This window comes from Pteropus vampyrus, unplaced genomic scaffold (assembly GCF_000151845.1).
Source record: "Pteropus vampyrus isolate Shadow unplaced genomic scaffold, Pvam_2.0 Scaffold66, whole genome shotgun sequence".
Lineage (NCBI taxonomy): Eukaryota > Metazoa > Chordata > Mammalia > Chiroptera > Pteropodidae > Pteropus > Pteropus vampyrus.
Genome location: NW_011888847.1, coordinates 7,550,860 through 7,562,390, shown reverse-complemented (window position 1 = coordinate 7,562,390; position 11,531 = coordinate 7,550,860).

Below are 11,531 nucleotides of genomic sequence, written 5' to 3'. Positions count from 1 at the left end.
GTATCCTTTCCAGGAGGACATGCCCTATATTTGTATAGCCTGGCAGATTTCCCAATATTTCAAGAAATCATCGTATTTTTTTCCCTTGTCAGAGAGGGTCAGGAGAGGCAGGAGGCATTTTAATATCAGATACCCTGAGTCCTTGGAATCTGAGGTCACCAAGTTTCCTTCTGTTCCATTGTAAGCAAGCTTTAACTTCCTGCTTGACGAAGCTTCTATAACTGGGCAGCTTGATATGTTGAGTAAGGGAGGAGGTGAAATGAAGAACCTGCATTACTGAAGTTGGGTAGAACCTCCTGAGAGGCCCCTTCAGCCATTCCTTCATGATACTGAACTAGAAAGGCCTTTCCACTGTGTGCTGGAAAGTGGGAATCCTACGGTGATATTTACCAAGAAACTCTTTGATTTCTTTAAGTATACCTGATTGATTAGTTGTGGTTTGGCAAGGCTGATTGGTGATTTCCTCTTGGAAATTTCCCCTGAAATATATGGTGTTCTCTAGACTAGAAGGGCCTAATATTTTAGAGATTTGATGGCTAGTGGAAACTGTGTCCTCTCTCCACAGTATTTCTCTAGACTAGAAGGGCCTAATATTTTAAAGATTTGATGGCTAGTGGAAACTGTGTGTCTTCTCTCGACAGTATTTTTGCTATTCAGTGCTACACAGAAATCTGTCGAAATCGACATGCTCTGTTCCCTATTTACCCACTTTTTTCTATCCCTTAGACTAGGAGGCAGCAGGAGAGTGACCATCAAAATAGAATTTGTACATATTTGTCATATTCTCTCAGTACAATCAGAGCGATTCTCCTTAAATGCCTGTGTAACAGAGGCAATTAGCAGCCACTGAACTCCCGTCCTTAAAGGTCAAGGCACCAACTCATATTCTGGCTTTGAAGTTAGACAGAGGAGATCCTCAGAATGATGCGAGAACACAAACTCATCTAAATTTACTAGATGGAAACTGGACTCCTTGTCTTAAACCTTTGGATTTGATGCCAAAGAATTTGGTTTATATTAGCTCAGGTTTTATTAAATTCAAGAGGGAATTATTGAAACATTGACCTTTAACATCAACCCAAACTAATAATTGCTCTAATTCCTTTCCTATTTTAATTAACCTTTAGATACCTGTAAGTGCAGGTGGGGTTCAGTAGATCCAGTCCTGACTATTTTCGTATAAAAAGCCTCCTTGGGTTTTCTGGCACTAAGCTCAACCCTTATACGCATTGCTTAGTATTCTTAAGAGGTTTGTTTTGGGGATCAGAACTTAATCAAATCAGTTTTTAAGAATAAAGAGGATTAATAGAGGACAAAGAAGGACTCAAAGGGCACTGAACGCAGAGATTCACACTTCTACTTAGAGACCAAGCGTAAAATAGACCTCTGAGAAAGGTGAGCTCTGAGAAAGGTGAGCTTGGTCAAGGTCAAGCAGGACTCTCCTGGCTGAGAATGACAGGAAGTTTTGCAAATCTGTGAAGAGGCACAGACTCAGGTGACTTGAAAACCAAAGGGCATCATTAAGTCTGCAGAACTGTTAACAGAGAGGATGCCCAAGCTTGACAACCAGCATAGTCGGTTCTCTTTAGTAGTTACATCTCTAATCGTAAAGTAAGATATTGGCTTTTTGACACAAGTTTCATTTGTGTCATGGCCTAGATAAAGCAGGATTTGTGATTCATTGAAAATTATCTTGATTTGTATCCTTGACAGAATACTCCCTGGGCACTGGCTGGGCCTCCTGTCAGCACAGTGGTACAGGGTTCTAATTGATAAGGTTAAAGCTCATTGATGATACATTTAGCCTCAGGTATGAAAATGTCAAGACAATTAGTATTCTAAGATGGCGAGTTTTCCCTTTTTTACTAACGAGACTGACAGAACACCAAAAAGGATGTTTGTGAAGGAAAAATTAGAATTAGGAGAGCTTACATAAAAATGCAGCAGGTCAGTAATCTTGATCATTTAAACCCTGAAATTTTGTTAATGTCACATTTTTTTGTTCCCACTTGTTTTCACCATCATCAGGTTCATCAAGAAATATTTGCTGTGAACTCGCTGCGAGTACAGCATATACTAAAAACTGGGATATTGAGAAGTAGAAATATACTCGCTGCCTTCATGGGGCTGACACTTCAGGGGGATAGGCCCTGTGAACTGTGACTGTAACATAGTGGGACTGCTTTTAGAATGGCTTGGGGACTTAGTCTCTTTTCTACCCGTTTTATTACAACTCTTCAAAGATGGCGCCCATTTTTCTAGGATCAAGCGAGATGAATATCTCATCTACTTCCTTCCCATTATTAGATATTTTGGTGTCCATATATTTGTCTGTCTTAGAGGGATGGTGGCATAGGATGGAGAGGTGTGGGATAATGGGCTGATATTTGTGAAAGGAGAACTGATGTGTAAAACATATAAAGAGGGAGACATCTTTCCTTGTTTAAAGAATATTGGTACTTGTTCATTATAGATGGAGCCAGTAACATCCTTGGTGGGTCTTAAAGTGATTTATTTCAGTTATTGCTTATCTATCTATCCGATTGTTCCCAATATAATATTTTATTTCTCAAATTAGTTGGCCCATTATATTATTCTCCTAATTTTTTGTAAGACTCATTTTTTTAAAGTTTTATTTAAAAAGAAGAGTAAGAATTATTTTAATGTGTATATTAAATCTTTGTGTAAATCAGTGCTATTTTTCTTCATCTCTGCTGGAGATTCATGTGAGAAAATACCAAAACCAGTTTGTGTGACTCAGAGCTCTTAGCTCTGGAGAATCTGTTAGCTTCCTATCAGCCTCAGACCGAGTATAGTTGGCCATGCAAATGTAACTTCTGAATATTTTCTGGACAGCATCTCCCTGGGCACAAGTTGACTACTCTTTCTACTTATTTTGCACCTGCCATCCCAGGGGAAATTTACTTTGTTTGGCTGGGAAACTGCAGTGGGGCTCAAAAGCATTTTTACCAGTAGAATTTTGAGCTGCTTAACCTATCCCTGGGCTCCTCAATTCTTTCCTTTGATGGTAGATCAAATGTGAGAAGGCCCTGAACTGATGCTTCATAAATTGAAGGATGTGGCTGATATCTTTTCTACTGAGGCTTTTCATTTTGAGCTGTTTCTGAGTATTATTACTCATGGATATGCGGCTGACCGAGGTGTTTAAAACTGATGGATTTAATTAGATTTTTGTCCCATTTGGCCTGAAAGTATAATTCAAGTCATTCCTGTTCTCTCTGGGCTTTTGCTAGTTGTGAGAAGCAGGTAGAGCCTTGAGATACAAGGACTCTACATTGTGATGTATAAGAAGTGGATAAATTGTTGTCTGTGGGTGGTATAGTTGGATGTGCAAAGGGATAAATTGTTGTCTGTGGGTGGTATAGTTGGATGTGTAAAAGATGAAATAAGAAAAGGAAGGAGTGATGAAGCAAACTTCATAGGCCATAACATGTCATATGGTGCATAGGTAATCTATGTCGACTTATAAGTGACTGCATCAGAATGTTCTTTAATAAATATGTTAACCTCCAAGTGAATTTTTGTATTAACTGAGAAAAGTTCACTTTCTTTATCACACAAGAACATACATACATATGTGTGTACATATACGTATGTGTGTATATATATGTACGTATCTATACCTCTCATGTATTTTTAAAAACTAAACCAACTTGTTTTACATGCTATAAAGATTGGAATCTAAACCAGATGAAAAACAAGTGTACTCTATCATGCAAAGTTTCTGCCACTGTTACGGTAAAAGAGCTGTCTCCCCTTCCTCACGTTGTCATAGATAAGAAGTAACTACTACTCTACTGCCCCAACATGGAGAAGAATGGGAGAAACACATGTGGCCTCTTTTAAGCCCTCATTGTACTTCTCAGGGGAAAGGGGGACATATGATTGGTGAGTGTGGAAAATGATGGGATTTAGCATGGAGAACTCAGCCTTGCCCAGGTCTCTCTTGAAATGACCAGTTCTCAGCAACTCTTCTTTGCTTATAACTGTGATGAGCTTTCTAGGTAGGTCTTGTCCCTACAAGTGTTGGAGGAGAGCATCATTTGGTGGGCAATGTACAGCTTAGACTGATTAGAAGGCTACTCTGGCCATAAGTCAAACCAAACTCTTTAATTTAGCCTTATCAGGAATGATGCCATCATTGAATCTTCATTTGTCCAATTCCCATGTCTTATCAAATGAGGCCAAACTCAATATGAGAAGAATGTGGTCACCTCATGTGTAGAGAGAATATGTGTAGAGTGAGGTAGGGAAGGGATGTGGCAATATTTGTGGTTCTTTTCCTGGACCAAACATTAAAAAACAAACAAACAAACAAACAAAAACACAAAAAAACTACATTCTCTGTATTTAGAAATCTTCTCTATTTGTTTTGAGGGTTTCTCGAACTCAGCTCTATTGACATTTTGGCCTCATAATTCTTTGTTATGAAGACTATCCTGTGCGTTGTAGGAGATTAGCAACATCTCTGGCCTCTGTCTATTACATGCAAATAGTACCTAACCAATTATGACAACCAAAAATGTCTCTAGACATTGCCAAATGTCTTCTGGGGGAACAAACTCACTTTTTGTTAAGAACCACTGCTCCCTATAAAATTCAATGCTTGTTTCTTATTTTTGTAAACCAGTCAAATGGAGAATAGTTTTCTTTAATAGCTAAGAAAGTTGTAGCAATGTAAAGCAGTGTTCCACACCCTTCTCCCTATGTAATATACCAGTAGAGGATTCAAGAGCTGTGTTCTAGTCCCCCCTTGCCCCGATGACATTCAGAAACGTCTGAAAACATTTTTAGTCATCACAACCAGGGGGAGGAGGATGCTACTCACATCTACTGGATAGGGATCGGGGATGCTGCTAAATACCCTACATAGGACAGGACCTACAACAAAGAATTATCAGGCCCAAGTCAGGTTGAGAAACTCTGATCTCCGCCATTTGATCTAGAACAGCTGATAGAAATGTACTCATTATGACGAAATGCTTGTTTGAAAAAATTGCCTTAAACATAGTTGAGGCTGATAGATATATACATCAGATATCATGTTCCTCATCCTACACCTTTTATTGAATATTAAAAGTCATTATACAAACCACTCCACCATCCAGTTTTACCAAAAGTACTCTTTTCTCATATATAGATATTTTAAACTCTTTTATTCTTTATATTCTCTCCAATTGAAAATTGTGGCTCTAATGAATTACTAATACTTTCAGCTCACTGACTCAAAGATGTCATCAAAGGGCCATATTCTTTCCATCTCTAGAATCTGTTCTCCATGTTGGCTTCATCCTCAGCCTTGTTGCAACATGGTTGCTACAGTTCTAGATGCCACTGTTAAAGAAACATTTGGAGGAAGAAAAGAGAAAGCCTCTTCCTGTGGCTTTGTCTTAGGAGCTGCCGAGACTTGCTCTCACATCTCAATGACCAGAACTGGATCATGTGCCTACCAGTGTGCTAATTTCTGGCCAAGGGAAGAGGATTAACTTTAAATGAATTACACTCAACCCCAGAGCTGCAGGGGAATAAGGGGGTTGGTCAGCTTCCCCTAAGGCTTCTGACTATGGATGAGGAAGACATATGCATGAACAAAAGTAGGGTTCTGTTAAGAAAGGAGGAGCACTGGTTTTTGGGCAGGCACCTCACAGTGTCCACAAGAGCATCCCTGTGTGCTCCGAAGTAGCTTAATGACCTTCCATTCAAGGCCGTCCCAATCCTGATTAACTCCACAGTAAGCTGAGTTAGTTCTGGATCATAGACTCCTTGAGAACAGAGATAGAGACTTGTTCATAGATTTATTAATTACTTATGCCTTGACTGCTTTCAAAAAAGCTTGAAATGACACAGTCGACATGTGTATAATAAAATGCTTAAAATCACAGTAACATAACAAGAGTCACATTTTGAAAAGGTGAGAATAAGATTCATCTTTTTTACCTTCCATATCACCTACCTTAGTGCTTTGCACATTTAAAAAAATGCTTATGAATAAATATTAAATGTCTGTCCCCATCCCTGGCTGAGAGCATAAACGTTATGAAATATTGAGAGAAGCCTTTCGCAATTAGCAGCTGTGCCTCCCTGAGGAAGGGCATCAGAGCGGCGTATCAGGCTAAGGTTGAGCAGATTTTTCATGCTAAGGGCAAGCAGTACAAATGATGATCGACCTTGCCATTGGCAGCCACAGATGGATGGATCGTTGTCCTTACACTGATCTCAGTGAAGCACTCTCAGCAGCAAAGAGCCATGTAGACGGCAGCATCTACAAAACTCCAGGATCAAAAATATAGATTAATGACTGTACAGGTTTACCTCTGTTATCTGTATATCCAAGACATTCTGGGAAATTCTTCCCACCAGCTAAACTAACTGTTTTTCACCCCTAACCCTACCACCTGGGAAAGAATAAACACATTTATTGCCTTGAAAATGTAAATGAGTGGCAAAGCTTAAGGTGCTCTTCCTTGGTGTTTGGATTTTAAGTAGGAGCAAGACCGTCAGCCAAAGATAGCTCTCCAGTGGTTCAGTTCCAGGAGCCAGGAGTTCTACTTGGAACTCCAAGTGGAAATGAAATATTTCCATTTCAAGAAATATTTTCAATATTTCAATATTAAGCATAGTTATACTTAAGGTGAGACTAAAAGAGTATGTGAGAGATATTATTTTTGTAGATATCAGTGTGTGGTTTTTTCGAGTGTGACAAATCTTTTGGGGCGAGATATACACCCTCTGCGGAGGTGTTGTATAAAAAACCCCCGGAATTATTCAGGAAAAAATTTAGACTATAGACTAAAAATAATAAATTCAATAAATCTGGAAGAAGCTAAGGTAGGAGGTGGAGGGAGAGTGAGGGTGGTAGGGAAGAGACAGATGAGACCAACGAAAAGTAAACAATAATATGGTAGCTTAAACTCAAATATATAAGCAATTACATTTGAAGTAAACATACTAAAAATATTTCACTTTAAATATAAAGATCATTAGACTGGATTTAAAAAAACCCAACTATACGCTGTTTATGAGAAAGATGCCTTAAATATAAGGGTACAGAATTTCAGACACTAGAGAGCTAAATAAGGCAGGATTTGGGATAATAAACGATATTAATCTCTACCATGGAGACAATGCCTAGTTGTTGAAGGATAGGGGAAACAATTTCAATTGCATCGTGATTGCTATTAACAATTCAACTCATCTTTAAAATTTACTTCTGTAGTTATTATCAGCAATACAGTCTGATATAATTAATGCTTTATAATCATTGTAACAGTTGTCCACAGTATTATTACTATAATTATTTTTATCCTAATAGGGCACTGACATCTCCTCTGCGCACTATTGCTTGTTTTGTGTGCTAGGGGTTAGAGGGTGCAAGAGGAAAGACAGCTTTGGTTTTAATAATGCTTCCTCTCTTTTCAGTTCCAGCTCATCTATGCTTCAGTTTTAATTAAGCTCTGATTTCATGTCAGTGAATGCTTCATCTAGTGTATTAAAACAATAAGATTAATTCACTTGGGGATTCTTTTAAATTACGGTTGCTGGTCTTGGAATCCAAGACCATTTAGAACAAAAGGAAAGCGTATATATTTTTGTGTCCTTGGGAGGTGAGGCAACTCACTGTTACGCACTGACTTCCCATATCTCCAGTATTTACAAGAGCCAAGCCCTCCTGTAAGCTTGTTGAATTGAATCCAGAGGTCAAGTATTTGAAAGAAGGAGCCTTGGGACACTATATTAATTTCATCCATGCCATTAAATCCTACCCCATATTTTAATGCACTAGTGCACTATTTAAAGGAAACCTTCAGAGAATCTTGTGTAATAGAACAGATTAGTAATTTAATAAGCCCTCCACTCCTTCCTGCAACTCATAATTAAAACACAGGTTTTGGGCTGAAATCTCAGAATCTCATAAATTGGATTTCCTTAAAATGAGGAGCTTAAAATGTTGTCCAAGAGATGATTCTGTTCTTCAGGTCATTTACTTATTATATTTAACAATATTTTGGTAAAGAACCAAACATTTTTAAGTTGGATGGAAATGGAAAGTGTATAGCTAGTTGTTCCTATATGCTAGATGCTGAAATCCAAAAAAAGAGGAAAAAATTACTCTTGACAAACAGGATAAACTAGTTGACTTATGCAATCTGCATTGAACCCAGCACGATTTCCCAATTTTTCTATTTGGGGCACCCCTAGGGGACTGGATATTTCATGTATGCATGGTTCAATGAGGAACATCATTTCTCCAAAGCCAGCTGTTAATGAGAGTAAAGATAAAGAACATTAAATTAAATGCTAGCCTCTCCAAGCCTGTTCGAATGGTCTTTGGGCCTTGACATTGTAGATCAGAGCCCACTAAGGTGCCTTGGCACAGACTAAGTAGAGCCATGCACCTTTGCATAATTCCATTCAATTTCAGTAGTTACTTGCCATCAAATCTTGTAGGCCTGTTCCTTAACTCTTCATTATCATCTTCAAACTGGATCTTCCTTTCTCCCTAAACTATATGATCATATAAAAAAAAAAAACAGATTCAATAAGCATTTACGAAGTTTCTATTATGCAAATAATTGTGCCTAGAGATGGGAAAGTACAACTAAATATTTTTAAGATTTGGCACTTTATTGAACCATCGAACTTTCCATACATGAAAACAAAAACGAATTATGCTTTTAAAAGAATTCTTTAACAAAAAGATTCCTTCTTTTATACTCTATGGCCTTCCAGTAAGAGAAGAATGATATTCTCAAGCTGGCTTTATCCTGGAAGTCAAAAGAAGAATGATTTCAGCACTTTACCGTAGGGTATTCCTCCCAAGGCTGTCCGTTACATTTACTCTTTTGCTGGAGTAGCCAGAGCTGTCAGAACAGAACTCTATAAGAAACTAATATATCACAGAAAGAAACTAAAAACAACAACAACAACAAAAAACAACAACAAAATAACAAGATGACTTTAATGGGTGCCAGTAGGTTTAGGTTCAAACCAAATCAGATGGAGAGGTGAAACTGTGTTGCTGTGAATGTGAAATCTAAGATGGTAAATTTTTTAGAAGACATCCTACAGAAAAAAAGATTGATTCCTGAGCCAGTCTTGGGGAGAAAGTATAGTATCTTTGGGATAGGATTGAGTTTGATTTCTGGCATCTTTAATCTCTTCAGTTTTAAAATGGGAGTAATCATGCCTAAGAAGGAATAATATATGTAAGGTTAAAAATGATATATGTAAGGTACCTAGCACAGAAACAGCTTGAAATAATGATGACAATGATGACTATTGATAATGTCAGCCTGAAAACTGCTGAAGAAGCTGACATCAGCACATATGACTTTATGGATTTATGCTCACTCTTTCCTGGAATTTGAATTGGACTTTCTCACAGGCATAGTTTGCTATTTATCATATATAATGTCATTCTGCTTCCCCTTTCCCAGTTCCCCATGACTTATGCACACCAGCTTTGCCCATCATAATGTTGTATTTGAAACATAACAAACTGCACAGACTTAAAGGTTGAATGTTCATTCAATTAACAAATAATAAGGCCTTACTATGTGCTAAGTGCTGGTGACTCAGTAATAAGTAAAAATATGATTTGATCACTGCTCTTGTGCCACTTTTTCCTGGTAGAGGAAAAAAAGGCCAAATAACTACCCAAGTCAATATAAAAATATAACCATACTAATTGCTATTAAGGGAGCTACATGATACTATAAAAGTTAAAATACAGTCTGGGCATGGAAGCTGGGATCTAGAGAAGGGAAAGTTTGAAAATATCTAGTAATTTATAATTATTTGGTTACAATAGGATTTCTGATATCAGTTACTCTTTTGTATAGTAATAAATAGGAGGAAAGATAACACAATCACTAAACACCATTCTCTTGACAATTGCTTGTGAGGTCATCTGATCTTTCAATTCTTAAATAGACTTTTCCGAGTAAAATCTCTAGACATTAATAATGTGTCACTAGTCCACTATCAACATGCATCTTTATCCTCAGTTCTGTGGAGAATCAAAGGGCAGACTTGTATTACTCTTTTTTTCTAGGTTCTAACATAAAATGAATCAAGAGCTGCTGCTTTCATTAAGAAAAGTCCACATTGTCCCCTGACTTTTAAATGAGTTATCTTGGGCAAAGCGCTAAATACATCTTAATTTCTTCAGCTTTTCAACCCTATCACAAATATTTAGTGTTTCAAAAGGCCTAGCTATCATTTAATATTATCAACACATTTTCTGGTTAAACAGGCTTACCTTTGTGTATCTTCTAGTTTATGAAACTCTTTATCCAACCTTTCTAGTTTTTTCCTTCTAGTATTTGCAATGTCTTTTTTATACACAAGTGTGGCTCCTTCAAGAACCTCCTGCTAAAAAATCAGCAAAAGAGGAAGTGAGAATCGTTTGGCTTCTCTAAAACCCATGATATTTTCAGACCCACAGGACTAGAAGAAGAAAGCTAAATTGATCAAATGTTAGCAGGCAGCCCACTTCAGCTCTCCAGTGGTGGAGATTTTTATGTTGTTTAGTGTTACATCACAGCATCTCGAAGAGTGCCCGTTATATAGTAGACACTCAATAAATATTGAATGATTAAAAATAAACTCCAAATTTGATTTGATCATATATTCATTGGCAAGTTCCACGTTGGGATTATAATTCCCAAGTTTCCTTTGGGATTGTAAAAATAGTTCTCAAAATGAAAAACAACACAGAAATTTGCTCTTCTCTGTCTTGGCTACATTCTATTTTCTTCCACCCGTTCACCTTCTTCATTGATCTTTATGTGTGGATTATGTCAAACCTTCGTCCTTTGTACCTTTATCAACTTCCTATTTCCTCACTACCCTTTAATTTCTCAAATTGAGCTGAAGCTGGGCAGCATGTTAGGCTGGCTTAACTGACCTATGAAGCCCGAGGGTATTGGTTGCTTAACACCATGTTGAGAGCAAGAGTGACTGAGGCAAGAAGGTGCATAATTGGGATGCAACCGCCTGGAGAAAACTAGTCAGTCAGTGCCTTTGAAGACAGCTCTAGAAAGGTTCAAGAGTGGCCACTGCTGTTAGCGTAATTACTATCGAGGAAAGTGGCAATATCCACAGTGAATCAGGCCTTGTTTCCCAGAATAGCTGAGGTTCTAATTGATAACACACAGAGAACACAAGTAAATCAAGGAGGAAAGAAGGCTATTAAATTTAAGTATAAATTACATTAAATGAAAATGAGGAGAAGGAAAATGTGACTTAAGACAAAAAAATAACTATACTCTGAATCAGCGTCTTTTTTTAATGAGTAATTTATTATAGGATTATGCTTAGTGTTTTATATACATTATCTCATGAATATTTAATCAGTGCTATGGCATAGCATTATTGCATGTCCCTTTGATAAGAAAACTGAGACTTAAAAAGTTTAAGTAGTGATTGATGGAATCAGGCAACCTAACTAAAACCAAAATTTTAGCCATTCTGGCATTCTGGGTACCTTATCTGAGTACCAGTCATAG